The following is a 17,065-nucleotide window of genomic DNA, read 5'->3' as shown; positions in this document are numbered from 1 at the left end:
CGAGCAGCGTTTCTTGAAATCGAAATACACAGCAAAACAACTTTGGGAGTGAGTCATCTGTTAAACGTTTATGTTGCTTGTGCAGAGATCACTACAGCTATCGATGGCATCTTAGAAGTGTGTGATAAACATCGGCGCATCTATGACGTGTAACGGTCTAGTAGTGGTGTCCCATTTCCTAGGGGAATATTTTCAGCCCTACCCCTTGACACTCTGTTTCAAGGGGCAAGGGGAAAGGGAAGGGGTAGGCGTAGGGGTAAGGGGAAGGGGTATAAAATAGAATTGGGATTGGGCCTTAGTCTGCTATGAGCGAGAGATGGAGAGGAGGAGCGCTAAATTAAAACCCTGCCCTTTATTCAATATTCCGTTTCACTTGGAAATACTTCACAACACTGGAGAAAAGTAATTTGCAACTTCTGGTTCATGGGGACTTTAAGGGCCCATCCACACGGAGACGAGTTTAGCTGTATATGCAAAAATTTGTATTGTATAGGCGTTTCGTCCAGACGGATCCGGCATTTTCAAAAGGTACTATTTTTTTAAACCGGGCCCCAGAGTGGATGAATCTGAAAACGACACCTTTGCGTTTTGTGTGTACAGCCAATCTGTATATTTTGTGAAACAATGACGTCATCACCGCGCGTGTCAACCCTAGTCAGACACCAACAACAACAGCAATAGCGGATTACATGCTTGTGTTCGTGCTGCAGAAGATGCTGAGCCTAAAATAAAGCTTTATTTGTAAGCTTTACTAAAGTTTGTGTATAGTGTGCAAGGTTTATGTGCATGCTCCAAGTCTTATTCTCCATTTTTAGTGTATCCCTGTAGCAGAATTACAGCACCACATACTGATCTGGCATGTAAACTACATCGTTTTGAGTCGGTTTTAGTGGTTTCGCGTGTACGCAGATATTTCTTGAGATGAGGAAAAAAAAGATCGGATAGGGAAAGCTCTGGCTTCCTATGGATGTAGCCCAAGTCTGGAGCAAAGTTTATAGTGAAAATAAGTGGAGAGTGCACTGCAGTTCCATTTTTCACCACAGATTTACTTTTGAAAATTGTGGGGCGCTGTAGAGCTGGGGATGGATCAGCTTGCTTACTATCATAATACATGCATGCAAGCCATATGCTAAATTGTAATATATTCTGCTCAAATAATTGAGAAAATCTGAAAAATATTTGTTGCAGAAAGCTGAACACTTACAATTTATCATTGATCCAGTTAGAGGACGCTTTGGATGAATATTTTGGATGGATATTTTCTGACGAACTGTGGCTGCCTTAAAGACACATTTAAAGACATAAACCAAGTAAGTGTACACATTAGTAGCAAAATAGTACATATTAGTACCTTTTGATAGGGTACCACCCCAAGGACAGCTTTTATAGAATTTTTCTGAGGAGAAAATGGACAAACTAATTAAAGTAAACAACTCACCCACTCAGAGATCAACATGTGAAATTGCTTTGAGTCAGGCAGTTGTTACAGAGAGCTCCGGACCCACAATCATGATGACACCTGAGGCTTGCAATTAAGGACTTATTGACTAATGGACTGAAAACAAGACAACAGTTAATAATAATAGCCAAACAAATAATATTTACAATAAATATGCATTCTACAATAATATCTATCTAAAAATACAGAAATGCTATTGGCTACTTGTTGATAGTGATGTTACATCAACCCAGAAACTATGTAAACATCACTCACCACTGCTTTCTGAACTACTCAGAAGTGCTGACATACATGAAAAACAAAGAGCAGAATAATAATAAGTGATAAAATGAGATGTATATATATATATATATATATATATATATATATATATATATATATATATATATATATATATATATATATATATATCAACTGAGAAAGCAACAGCACTGATCATTTACATTCTATGAAGTTTAACACGTTTTTAAATGAAGTGTGTAGAAACCTATAATCACTCTTCACAGTTTTAAACATAGTAGCAAAAGTGCATAGAATAGGCAAAAGCACTTCTGTAATACAGAATAAAAAGTGAAAACTGTGCTTTACTCAAGAACTGAAGAACAAGATGAATAGATCAGTCAATCACATTTCAGCTACTTCAAAAATAAATGACACCATGCTGAAAGCATACATACAGTGACAAAAATTACATAGGTCAAAATCCTTTAAGTGCCTCCATTAAGAATTTTAAATCACTTTCAAGGTGACTGGAAAGTGGAGATAAGTCCCTAAACCTACATTGCCATGGCAACAATACTCTTACACACAACATACTTTTTCACACTAAAGGGGGAAGCAAAGGCCAAAAAAGTTCATTGTAAAGTGTGAAGTGTATCCGAAACCTTGCATCAATGTCAGATGTCATCATCTAGCAAGGCACTAGACACCCTAGGTCATGGAATCGAAGTGTATCTTTAGCTAAGAGTGCGTGTAGGTGTGTGTATATAAGCAAATTTGCGGACCGAGGAGTCACAATGTGCCCTTGAACAGACAAACAGTTCATGAGCAGACTGCTGAAAAAGGCCTTGGAGAGGCACTAGTGAAAGAACACCAGTGATCTGAATCATCACCATCACCATAATGAGAGGAGGTCTGTCCTCTCTGAGAGCGAGAGAGATCATAAAACGAGAAAGGGTGGGTAGAGAAGCGAGAGCATGATAAAACAGAGAGATTCTAGGGAGAATAACCAAAAGGAGTCAAATAAAGACAAACACCGGGGTAGAGGAGAAGGGAGGCAGAAGATAAGGGCGGCATATGTAGTTATTGAGGGATTCGGCTTCAGCGCTGACAAGGCGACATTACAAGCTAGATAGTAACACCGCTGGATATTTGAGCTCGTACTCGATTACACACAAGAAAATGAAGAGAGAAGCAAATGGAAAAAAAGAGCAGCAGGTAAACAGGATGTGTAAAGGACAGCGACATGGGCTTTCAAGGTAAAGGACAAGCCAAAAATACGCCTGAAATTAGCATAACACATTCCCGTACCTCAGCCCATTGTGTCCCATACAAAGTCAGTTCATTTCCATAACATGATCTGTTCATTTCCACACCAGCCGACACGGAATAAGAATCTAATCTCCTCACCCGCTGACCTTGTCACTCCTCCCAAATCCCCCACCCATCCCACCCCGTCCATTACTTAAACTTTCACACAATCCACTACTACTTTCGTCAATTATATCCAATCTTGTCCAGCGGCTGTCAATCACCGCCCTGACGTCCTGCCCACTAGATCATCCATCAGTGGTGTCAGGCTGAACGCATCCCTTCTCATTACCCTCATGTCGCTGGCCTGGAGAATTACAAGTGTGGCGACAGTGGAGAGGCCTGCAGCAGAGGGGAATGGCTTGAGTAACGAGCTGGAGGGCCTTAATTAAGGCTAGTCCTCTACCGCCGTGAGGAGGGTTGAGGCATTGATTAGCCTGAACAGGAGTGCAGGGGAGATGGCCAATGAGACAGGGCGCTCACGGGAGATTAAGTAGGAAACTACGGGAAAGGAGAGGACTTCACGCCTCAGAGACTCCGGCCTTAGGTAAGCAGGAGGATGCTTCTGCATATCTAACATCCCTGTCACAGCAGCCACAAAGATGTTAAACTATCCAAACTAACAGCAGAAATGCACACTGTGCAAGTACATAGACATAAATGATTGGCCAAGCAAATGGTGCTGCTGTACGGTACGTATATGTACGTTACTGTGGCAGCAACAAAAAAATGTCCATTACTTGGTTCTTCCGGACCAGGTTCTATCCATCGGTAGTTGATTGGATGGAGGCACATCTGAATGTGAGCTTTCAGTCAAATGTGAGAAATTGGCAGGGTTTGAGGCCGTGTCCACCAAAGCAATTTTAAATAGCTGAAAACGCCAGGCGCTCTGCTGAAAATGCCTAGCTGTGGGCACTTGAAGGTGCTTTGGAAGCACAGCATTTGTTTGTTTTTTTTGGTTGAGACTAGGGCTGTCAAGCGATTAAAATTTGTAATCTAATTAATGACATAATTGCAATTGAATCAATTTTGGCTAAGAAATTACCCCCAAAGTAATTGTTGTGTAAAGCATCAAATAGGCATTACAAAAAGTAGCTTCAGAAAGAAATATTGTATTTGATTCAACATACAGTGCCCTCCACAATTATTGGCACCCTTAGTAAATATGAGCAAAGGTGGATGTGAAAATAAATCTGCGTTGTTTATCCTTTTGATCTTTCATTCAAAAAAAAATCACAAAATTCTAACCTTTCATTGAAGAAAAACAGTTGAAAGTGGGGGGAAACTCACATTATGAAATAAATGTTTTTCTCCAATACATGTTGGCCACAATTATTGGCACCCCTAGAAATTCTTATGAGTAAAATATCTCTGAAGTATATTCCCATTCATATTTACATTTTTTAGCACACCAGGGTGACTAGGAGCATGAAATTGTCCAGCCATGACTTCCTGTTCCACAGGAATATAAACATGAGGAAACACAAATGCCAAATTCCCATAATCATTCATCACAATGAGAAAAACCAAAGAATATAGTTCTGATGTGCAGCAAAAGATTGTCGAGCTTCACAAAATAGAAAGTGGCTGTAAGAAAATAGCTAAAGAATTGAAAATCCCCATTTCCACCATCAGGACAATAATTAAGAAGTTCCAATCAACTAAAGATGTTACAAATCTGCCTGGAAGAGGACGTGTGTCTAAATCGTCCTAATGTGAAATGAGGAGGAAAGTTTGAGTGGACAAAGACTCTCCAAGGATCACAGCTGGAGAATTGCAGAGATTAGTTGAGTTTTGAGTCTCAGAAAGCCTAAAAAATGATCAAACAGCACCTACATCCCCACAAGTTGTTCGGGAGGGTTTCAAGAAAAATCCTCTGCTCTCATCCAGAATCAATCTCCAGCATATTCAGTTGTCAGACACGACTGGAACTTCAAACTGGACCGGCTTCTATGGTCAGATGAAACTAAAAAAATAGCTTTTTGGCAGCAAACCCACCAGATGGGTTTGGTGCACACATGGATAAAAAGTACCCCATGCCCACGGTTAAATACACTGCTGGATCTTTAATGTTGTGGGCCTATTTTTCTGCTAGAAATCCAATAATGGGCCGTGGTTGGATCTTCCATCAGGACAATGATTCAAAACAAACATCAAATCCAACACAAAAAAATGGGTCACTGAGCACAAAATGAAGCTTCTGCCATGGCCATCCCAGTCCCCTGACCTGAACCCTAAAGAAAATGAGTGGAGTGAACTGAAGAGAAGAAGCACCAACATGGAGCTGGAATCTGAAGGATCTGGAGAGATTCTGCATGAAGTAATGATCTCTGATCTCTTGTCAGGTGTTCTCCAAACTCATCAGGCATTATAGGTGAAGACTCAGAGCTGTTATGTTGGCAAAAGGAGGTTGCAAAAAGTTTTGAATAAAAGGGTGCCAATAATTGTGGCCAACATGTTTTGGACAAAAACATTTATTTCATAATGTAAGTTTCCTTCCACTTTCAATTATTTTCCTTAAATGAAAGGTTATAATTTTGTGAATTTTTTGAATGAAATATCAAAAGGATAAACAATGCAGATTTATTTTCACAGCTGCTTTTGCTCATAATTACTAAGGGTGCCAATAATTGTGGAGGGCACTGTAGAATTTATTTCACATGAACTTTTGGACCATGAGGTTGAGTAGATGATGACTGCATTTTAATTTTTAGGTGAACTATACCTTTTTTTTTTTATTAATATGAAAATATAAAATTATTTTTTAAATAAAATTAGACTCTAAATAAGAAACTAAAACTGCCAGTAGGTGGCGGTAAATGTCTTAATGATTAAGTCGTTCGTTCATTCTTTCGATTCATTTAAACGGCTGATTCATTCATGAAGTAAATGGTTCTCTTCAGGCTTGTTGGACTTTAAGCAGCACTACACAGACCAGTTGGTGTATGATATAAAAGTATCACGAAAGTGATTAGAGAGCAGACGGCTCTGTTTGCTTTTGAATCGCTCTCGTTGTACTTTGATGTCATGCACTGATCGGTCTGTGTAGCGCTGCTTCAAGTCCAACAAGTCTTATGAATGGTCCGCTGAATCATTGATTTCACTTGGTTCGTTCAAAACACAGATTCAGAAATGAAACATTGCTGTGATGAAAAGTTATGCTTTGTCTTTATATTTTCATTGGCAAAATTGAACAAAATAGACAATATTGTGTCTAAAATAATGCTTATTTACTGAACTGTTGTATAAAATCAGTATTGCATTTGTTATAGGACAAAAATAGCACTCGTGTAATATTGCACTTGTTACTCATGTGATATTGATCATATAATCTAAATATGAGACAAATACTCAAACGCGGGCATTTTTGCCCCCATATGTTTAATTTTTGGGACATTCTGGCTGCATTCTATAGGCTTCATCGCACAGTGAGTTGTTGCAGTGCATCATATTCATCATCATTCAACTGTATGTAATCTACATAGGTCTGGGGCGGGGCAAGTGTGTTAAATGAGTTAATAATTTTAACGCATTATTTTTTACCATAATTAATGAATCACATTAACACATTAAATCAACATAATAGAATGAATTTTCATTTTATGCAAACTTTAAAGGCAGAACAAAATGAAAGTTGCGATAGTGTTTTCTTCCCAATATTGTGGTGTATATCTGGTGAAATGGCTTCTCAAACAAGAAAAAATGTGAGACGAGACTTGATTTTGTCCATCGAGAATTGATTGGATTGTTGTGGTTTGCTATTGGTCGACCTCATGTGATTGACAGGTTGCCCCGCCCTTGTGTCAGTAAACAAGTCATCAGAGAAGAGAAGTCGCTGCAAGAGGGAGGGAAAGAATTGTCAGTTTTGATTTCATGGTGACTTTAAAGGTGGGGGAGGGGTAGAAGAGTTGTCTTCAAATGTCTGTTAAACCACATTTGGTATATATTAGATTGACATCTACACTGTAAAACTCAAATTCAGAATACTCAAAACATTTGAAGAAACGTATTACTTAAAAACATTTAAGTAAACTAACATTTGTTTTTAAGTTAGTAGAACTAACATAACAGAACCCCCTGTAAATCCCAACATAACACAACATTAAAAACTAACTTATGTCTCCTTATGTTAATCTTGTGCAAAAACACACAAAATAACTTCAACATTTATTTTTTTTATCGCATCTTCTCAAAAATTTGTTTATTTGATAGTATTGGTGTTCACCAGTAACTTATACTGCCCTTGGGGAAAAAATAACTGCTTCTTAAAGCAAAAAAAAAAAAAAAAAGTTTTAGAAGGTCATTAGATTTAGGAGACTAAATCTTGCAGTTGAAATGAAATTGCACATATACTGAGTCACAGCAAAGCTTCTTTGGGTATACAATGCCACATTTAAACATGATGACAAAAGTCTTTTGTTGTTTTTTTTAGCTTAGGTAAGTGTTCAAGGCTCAACTTTAAGAAAGAGACTGCAAAAACTGACTTCTTGGAAGTGAGTAAATACTTTTTCATCGCGCTGTAAATAGGCAAAAGAAGAAGGTGGTCGGCACTGGTCGCTGATACAGCAAGACTCTCTTCAAACTGTTGCCCTGCCATGACAGTATAGCTGACCTGAATGAGGAAAATGCACTTAGAGTATGTTTTGAGCCTGAGAGAGAGAAAGAGCTTAACATGAAAAACATTTACAAGGTTAATTATGCAGAATAGGGGAAAAAAAATAATTTGCTCCTTCATGCATGCTAAAGGTCCAGCACACACGCACTTAGTCTATTAAAGTAGATTAGTGAGTGTTTGGAAGTGGTATTTTGATCAGTGGGCTACTTTCTATAGCTGACAGCAGAACGCCGCACCATTCCAGTCCCACCAGCCAGCCTATGTGATTTAGCTTGATGCACAGTGCCGCATTCTCCATGACCTGCTGTGAAAAGCAATAAAGGGTTTTTTTGCTGGTCGTGCCCGTGGGGCATGCTCAAAAGGACACGGAGAGCAAAGGAACAAAAATACACAAAAGCAAAGTGACCACAGCCGCAAACATCAGTCTGTTCTTCTGACAACGGCATCGCCCACTTCACCGTCTCCCTCCCAGGGCCACCACACTCTTGAAATAGAGACACTGATAATAAAACAAACAGACACGCTGCATTTATATGGTCAAGTGTCATGAGCAGAGGTGAACGGCTTGTGTCAATGTAGCCACTCGGAAGACAGGCGATGAATAATGATGGACCTTCTTCCACCTTGTTCATAACCATCATCTGAAACCTCCATCATCGAACACAATTTCACAGACATTAAGCTTGACCAACTACCACAAAGGTGTCTGAGTCTGCCTGCTAGAAGGTGCATGGTGTTACATTTTAAGATAAAGTGCATTTCACTGTGGTTTAGAAATCAAAGATTCTAGTTAACATTCAATTTATACAGTCAATATACACCGATCAGACATAACATTAAGAGCACTGACAGGTGAAGTAAATAACACTGATTATCTTTTAATCACGGCACCTGTTAGTGGGTGGGATATATTAGGCAGTGAGTGAACATTTTGTCCTCAAAGTTGATGTTAGAAGCAGGAAAAATGGGCAAGCGTAAGGATTTGAGTGAGTTTGACAAGAGCCACATTGTGATGGCTAGAAGACTGGGTCAGAGCATCTCCAAAACTGCAGCTCTTGTGAGGTGTTCCCGGTCTGCAGTGGTCAGTATCTATCAAAAGTGCTCCAAGGAAGGACCAGTGGTGAACCGGCGACAGGGTCATGGGTGGCCAAGGCTCATTGATGCACGTGGGGAGCGAAGGCTGGCCCGTGTGGTCCAATCCAACAGACAAGCTACTGTAGCTCAAACTGTTAAAAAAAAGTTAATGCTGGTTCTGATAGAAAGGTGTCAGAATACACAGTGCATCTCAGTTTGTTGTGTATGGAGCTGCATAGCTGCAGACCAGTCAGGGTGCCCATGCTGACCCCTGTCCACCGCCGAAAGCACCAACCGTGGGCATGTGAGCATCAGAACTGGACCACGGAGCAATGGAAGAAGGTGGCCTGATCCAATGAATCACGTTTTCTTTTACATCACGTGGATGGCCGGGATGCATGTGTGTCACTTACCTGGGGAACACATGGCACCAGGATGCACTATGGGAAGAAGGCAAGCCGGCGGAGGCAGTGTGATGCTTTGGGCAATGTTCTGCTGGGAAACCTTTGGTCCTGCCATCCATGTGGACGTTACTTTGACACGTACCACCTACCTAAGCATTGTTGAGACCATGTACAGCCTTTCATTGAAACGGTATTCCCTGGTGGCTGTGGCCTTTTTCAGCAGGATAATGCTCCTGCCACAGGAATAGTTTGAGGAGCACAACAACGAGTTTGAGGTGTTGACTTGGCCTCCAAATTCCCCAGATCTCAATCCAATCGAGCATCTGTGGGATGTACTGAACAAACAAGTCTGATCCATGGAGGCTCCACCTCACAACTTACAGGACTTAAAGGATCTGCTGCTAACATCTTGGTGCAGAAACCACAGCACACCTTCAGAGAGTCCATGCCTCGATGGGTCAGGACTGTTTGGGCAGCAAAAGTGTGACCAACACAATATTAGGAAGGTGGTCATAATGTTATGCCTGATGTGTGTGTATATATCTATATATCTATATCTATCTATCTATCTATCTATCTATCTATATATATATATATATATATATATATATATATATATATATATCTATATATATCTATATATATCTATATATATATATATATATATATATATATATATATATATATACACACACACACACACACACATTGACATTTAAATTTTAAATAACTAAATTGTTTCCTTGGGTAAACAATCTGGTTAGACTATTTTAAATGAATGAAATTTTCCAACTCCCTAAGAGTTAAACGGTTGAGTTTTACCGTTTTCGAATCCATTCAGCCGATCTCCGGGTCTGGCGGTACCACTTTTAGCATAGCTTAGCATAGTTCATTGAATCTGATTAGACCGTTAGCATCTCACTCAAAAAAGACCAAAGAGTTTTGATATTTTTCCTATTTAAAACTTGACTCTTTACAACGTGTACTAAGACCGACGGAAAATGAAAAGTTGTGATTTTTCTAGGCTGATATGTCTAGGAACTATACTCTCATTCCGGCATAATAATCAAGGAACTTTGCTGCCGTACCATGAGTGCAGCAGGTGCAATAATATTACACAGCGCCTCGCACAAATGTCTCCATGGTTGCAAGGCACGCTCCCTGTGCAAACGGGGTCACAGCCGCTGCGTAATATTATTGCGCCTGCTGCACTCATGGTACGGCAACAAAGTTCATTGATTATTACGCCGGAATGAGAGTATAGTTCCTAGCCATATCAGCCCAGAAAATCGCAACGTTTCATTTTCCGTCGGTCTTAGTACACGATATAACTACAGAAGAGTCAAGTTTTAAATAGGAAAAATATCTCTATGGTCAAAACTCTGTGGTCATTTTTGAGCGAGATGCTAACGGTCTAATCAGATTCAATGAACTATGCTAAGCTATGCTAAAAATGGGTATCGCCAGACCCGGAGATCAGCTGAATGGATTCGAAAACGGTAAAACTCAACTGTTTAACTCTAGGGGAGTTAGAAAATGAGCCTATTTTCAAAAAAAGTGGAGTGTTCCTTTAAGGTGATGTAGTTACATCAGATAAGTACTGAGTAATAATAATTAACTACATTACTATAGAGTTACAGTTAGGGTTATGGTTTGGTTTAGGGTTAGTTATTTGTAATTATGCATAATTTACTGTTATTGATATAGTAAGTACATGTAGTACTGTGTAACTACTTCACCTTAAAATAAAGTGTTACCTGTAAAGTTGCCTTATTTTACACTGTTCATTCTTCACCCTGGGTTAGTAATTAATCTAGGCAAGTTTCAAGATTTTACACTGCACATTTGTAAACCCTGGATTAAAGTTGTTATTTGCATATTTATAAGGCTGATAACACTGATTGAACAAACACAGCATGCAATGAGCATGCAAACTGTTTTAACTGCTTGTCCATCTGTGAAAATGTTGTTGATTTGCTTTGGAAAATTATAGCTGTAGCTCTCAGAAGACTAAAAGGGATGATCCAGGTTTAGAACAAGTTAAGCTAAACTGACAGCACATGTGCATAATTAAAACACATCTTTGTTTAAAAAAGAAAAAAGTCTGGGTTTCAGTGAGGCACTTACAGTTTAAGTGAATAAGGGCAATCTGTAAACAATAAAGTATTATTTAATTTAATTAATTTAGCCACAAGACTTGAACAAATGCATGGTTTTAGTGTAAATGCTCACTAAACTTTTCTGTGTGAAGTTTGATTTTTCAACATCATCGTGTCAACCTAACTTAAAATGCCTGTAAAAGGATGGTATTAGTACAGCTGAACAGTTTTAAAGATAAATATGCATGTTTTAATATAATAATTAGCGTTTTTACAAAATTCTAGGCCTAATCTTCAACATTTGCTTTAAATCCTCCAAAAATCGATCAACCTTGTCATAAATGCTGTCAACTGAGCTTAACTTGTACTGACCTCAGAATATCCTTTAAAACATGCATCAAAATTGCGTCTCTTCGCTCCAATTTACATGTTTGGTGTCGCTGCACAAAAGTTTTCCCCTCTAAACACAGCGTGAAAGTTTCTGACTGACTTTCATATGAATATTTAATGAGATGAGAACTGAAGCGGCTTATGATTGGTTGTCATGTCTCTAGGGCAGGGTTTCATAACCCAGGCTTAAAAACGCTGCTGCTAACCCCCTTAATTAGGTGTGAAACGCTGCTTAATCAACATATTGTCCTAGACAGACAGACAGACAGATGGAATTAATGAGCACAACCGCAATTAATGAAACATTATTATGAAACGGAAGGAGAGAGCAAACGGGGTATGCAACATGAATGACAAGCGTGTGTCCGTCGCGCGCAGAGATAAAAAAACAGCATCTCTCACCACGAGGCGCGAGCGGCAGCCTCCTCACGCGCGCGAGTGGCTCCAAACGCAATTACACGAGGCGCGAGCTCAAGGACTGAAGCACGCTGATTACACAAAGTCTCGAGAGTCTTTAGGCGGACACTGTATCGGACCGAGAGTGATTTCCTGCCAAATTGACCTCTCATTTGTTTTCGATCCGGGAACAGCTTCAGAATTGGGGGAAAAAAACTGTTTTATGCGTACATCTTCCAGAAGGAATTACATTTTGTTTTTTGAAGAGAAACCAGCAAGCAAATTGTGAGGCTGAGCCTGACCAAAGCTTAGACTAGCTTGATGGTTTGCTGGTCTTCGCTGGCATCCATTTTGTACTGCTGATAAAAAAAAATAAAACCAACCAATAGACCATCCTGACCAGCAGAAGAAAATCAAAGTGTTAAAGCGGTCCTTCATTATGATTTCACTTTTTTAACTTTAGTTAAGGGCCATTCACATAGATTTTCTATTTCAATGTGCTACTTTTCCATTGTTTTTCTATGTAAACGCTCTAGATGGACATGCATAATGCTGCATTCACACGGGGCGTCGGCGTTAACGCTTCTCATTTACTTTGCGCATTGCCGAACTGAATTGTGGGTTCCGTCACGTCGCTTCCCTCGCATTGCTCGTGGCAGAAGTTGAAGATTTCTCAACTTTTCAACCGCCAACTCAGGCGTCAGCCAATCAGATCACAGATGCTAGCCAACTGCGTTCATGCAAGACCAGAAAGTAATGTGATTGGCTGTTGTACTATGACAGTCGTGTCAGCTCAAGCTTCATACGCACGCTCCATCAAACGTTGACGCCGACACCACAGAGATCGGCTTACTTAATCACGTGTGGCACCTCTCAGCCTATTGTGTAATGGCAGTGACATTAGTTGCAACATTCCCTAGTCTGCCTTCTCTTAAAAAAATGCATTTTTATCAAGCTGAAATCTACATATAGTTCCCAACGAAAGTGTTGTTTAGTGTAAAACATGCTGAAGATTAGCAAAGGGGTAAAAGGGGCTCTATGTAAGATTTTTACTTTAATAAAGCATAAAAATACCCCAATATGTTTTTTTATTTCTCAGAAACACAATGCTACAGCCAGATATTCTACTTTGAAATGTGCGTTCCGTGTCGGAATGTCTGTCTTTGTTTTGGTCTGTGCGGAACCGTGTGCTGCCAGTTTATCCAATAGTATTTCGACATCACAGGTTGACAGTTGGCGGAAAACACTGCGTATTGTAGCCATGGAAACCAACAAACAAACTGGGTCAGAGAATCGCAGATTCTACTTGACCTAAAAAGCCTCTGCATCCATCTAAATATCTCTATGAACAACAGCATGTTAAAACAGATAAATCAATTCATCAGCTTACAGTGTTTAAGTCTCCTCAGCTTTCATTGTGAATTGCGCTCCCTATTGTTGCTGGCAATCTTTGAACGAGGGGGTGGGCCAAACAATATTTTGAATTTGGACTGCAGTACCTATTTTGAACACTGGGTGTCATTCCTACATAAAGCCCCTTTAATTAAATGATTAGCTATTTCCCCACAAAAGCTGTTTAATCAGCATAGTGAAGCATTAGCTGTTACGCTTTTTTGGCTAAACGTTGCAGGCTTGCCTTCCAGTGCACCCCATGTGAATGCAATGTGACAGTTACTCTCGCGTCTCACATCTTTTGCAGCGCCTCGCACATGAGCGCTGTGTTTTTAAGACGCTGTGTCAAGTTAAAAGAATTTCAACTTTTACACGCAGCGCTTCTCATCAATGTCAGTTCCAAAACAGTGGACCAATCAGAAGAGCTCGGAGGCGGGGCAAGCGTTGCAAGCTTCTGTTTACAGTAGTAAGTTGGCGTAGCAACAGTTTTATTTATTCGTTATCGCCGTTATTTCATCACGTCTCAAAAGCGCGTCTCAAGACCCTCGTGTTCTGCGCTGCGCTTTTTTAAAAACCATTCCTGAGCGCTGCTTCTCGTTTTTAGACGCAAAGATGCTCATTCAAGGACTACAACAAATGGCTGGTAGGGACTACAACATACTTCTTCCTGGGTTAGTGACATCACAAACCCTAACATTTACATAAACCCCGCCCCCGAGAACACACAACAAAGGGGGCGGGGCCATGTTGGGCTGCTTTAGAGAAGAGGAAGAGTTGTTGTAGTAGAGTGTTGTTGACATGCCGTCATTTTACGCCGGACTGCTTCACAAACGAGGGTCAATTCAACACTGGATTTGCACAAAAGATGAACATGACGGCACATGCTAGTGGATGAGTTGAATCAACTCCACAGCAACTACATCAATTTATCCACTAACCATTCAGAAACGTCCAGTTTCATTCTAAAAGTTGTAACTTCTTCCCGAGTCTCTCCATCAGTGTCGACTCCGGTTTGAACAATGTAAGGCTGAACACCGTTACTGACAATCCCCATTTTGGCTGCGTGAGATTCTCCAGCTTTGTTGTTGTTGAGCTGTTAAAGCTCCGCCCTCTTCTGGAAAGGGGGCGGGAGCAGCAGCTCATTTGCATTTAAAGGGACACAAACAAAAACGGTGTGTTTTTGCTCACACCCAAATAGGGGCAAAATTGACAAGCTATAATAAATGATCTGTGGGGGATTTTGAGCTGAAACTTCACAGACACATTCTGGAGACACCAGAGACTAATGTTACATCTTGTGAAAGGGGCATTATAGGTCCCCTTTAAAAACATTTTCTGTGTTGGTATACGGAGAAGATGATTTGCTGGTCTTAGCTGGTTTAAGCTGGTCTCCCAGCTGAAAAGCGCCCCAGACCTTTCTAATAAGAACAGCCTCATCAGGCTGAGACACCAGCTAATACCAGCAAACCATCTTAAGCCGGTCTTACTGTGAAATTTTAAATCACTTCAGAGCATTTCAAACTAAAGCAAGAGAGGTTTATCATGTATGCTATGGCCACCTGACAGATGGTGGCACGTGGGTGCATTGGGGTTATTTTTTGACACTGTGAAAATCATCTCGCTGGCACCTAACAAAATAACCAGCTGGTCTCTCACACAATCCTATTCTTCATTTTGGCTTTGGTTAAGATACAGTTTGAGTATCCAAATCACTACAGACTTACATGGATTGAATCACAATGCTTGTTGAATCATAGGAGAAATAGTGTGAAGATGATCCATAAATATCTGCAAGCACACTGCTGGTACTGAAATTTCAAGTAGCTCTTCCTACATTTTTAGACCTTGAAGTGCAGGTTTATACAAATTACTCATGAGAGAGACGAATGGTAACTGGGTCATCAAGGCTAACCGGTGCAATGCACCCCACAACAATATTTTGCTATAATGCATGTGAATTGCATTTTCTAAAAGCTATAGCCATTATGGATAATTAAGGTAGCTGATGAGTATTCAAAGTGCTTTCAAGAATGACCTGCCCAACATCTCATTTCACCTCTCGAAACAAATATGGCTTCGATGCTGCAGATGTTTTGCTCACTTCAAAAACATGATTAGTAAATGTGATTTGTAGTGATGTCATAAGCAACTCTCTCATCTCTTCATTTTCTCCAAGCAGAGTAATGGAGAAGAACTCCCTATTTACATTTATTGAAATCCCATTTGCTTTCCATCTGCTAACTAGCCACCTGTGAAACTAGTTTTTAACAATCATTGGGGCTCAGGGCCACCACATCGTCCCATAGCCTTTATTAGTGTTTATTTTCAGCTATAAAACTACTGAGGGGGGCTACAGCGAATCCTCACATTGTAAAACAACGTGATAGAGCACATCTGGTGTTGGGAAACTAGGTGTGCTGAAATGAAATTCAGAAATAAATTCTCCTTTTAATTAAAAAAAAGACAACCAAGGACTGAGTCCATAGACCCGAAGGCCTGAGGACGATTGCAAAACAGCACAAAATACAATTGCTATTTTACTTGTCAGCTTAAGGTGTTGGAGATTGTTTACTTCTGTTCAGCAAGTGCAAGCACTAATAGCCCATAAGACAAGAGCAATGCAGACAAAGACACAATGCACTATTTGCATCTCTAAAATACTATTATGAAGCAGTGATGGTAAGAGGAAGGAAAAAGTCAGACACTTAAATCAGGGCCTCAGGCAAAAGTGAAGAGGAAAATATTCAGAGTTCCTGTGCTGATGGGCAAGATGGCCGAAACGAATCCCATTACGAAAAATAGTTTTTTTTTTTTTTTTTAAGCCATCTGAGATATTAAAAGGTTCTCCTAGAAATACAATCAGAATAGATACAGTGTCCCCGAAATGTAGTTGGACACAAATGTAGGAATGACACTGCTTTCAATTACACGATATACCAATTTAATCCCGTTTGGAGGCTTTTCACAAGAAATATTGATAAATTCAAAAGAGACATAACATTATTGTGGCAAAAAACATGATGGTGGTATTTCAAGCTTCAACTGCTCCGAAAGTAAGAAAATCCCATAAGGAATTTACACACGGGTCAGGGGGCATGATTAATTGCATTAATTTTTGGCAACATATTTTTGTATATAATTAATCACAATTTAATTGGCAACCCTAATTTGATAAAATATCAAACCAAGTGGCATTTATTTTAATGAAAAATAGCACAACACAGTAATTAAACCCATTGTTCTCAACCTTTTTGACTGAAAGGTCCCCCATTGTCTAATACAAGGCCTGCTATAAACTGACTAAGATATTTTCTCTGATATTTCTGCTGCAATTATGAGAGTAGAAACTTGGGAATCATGAACCATGATTCATTTTGTGGTTTCAGGATATTCATGATACTGTTTGTTCTTTAATGAAACAATAGTAATTGAGGGACTGATTTCTTGGGTGCTTTTTTTCTTTCTTTCTTTTTCATTTTAACCCTCTGGTACTCTTCATTTTGGGGTCACACTTGGCTCCTTCGCGGTCAAAAAGACCGAAGCCATGAAATTTAACTTTTTTGTTTTTCAGGAAAACCAATGTAATGTATTTTTGTTTTTCATTTTGATTAGTATTTAAAATTTTGAGGGTATTTACTATTTTATGATGCTATGCAATACTTTTACAATTTTTATTTGCTATTTTTTTCCCCACTGAAAATAACAA

The sequence above is a fragment of the Megalobrama amblycephala genome, linkage group LG17, assembly GCF_018812025.1.
Source record: "Megalobrama amblycephala isolate DHTTF-2021 linkage group LG17, ASM1881202v1, whole genome shotgun sequence".
Lineage (NCBI taxonomy): Eukaryota > Metazoa > Chordata > Actinopteri > Cypriniformes > Xenocyprididae > Megalobrama > Megalobrama amblycephala.
This window is presented reverse-complemented; position numbering follows the sequence as displayed.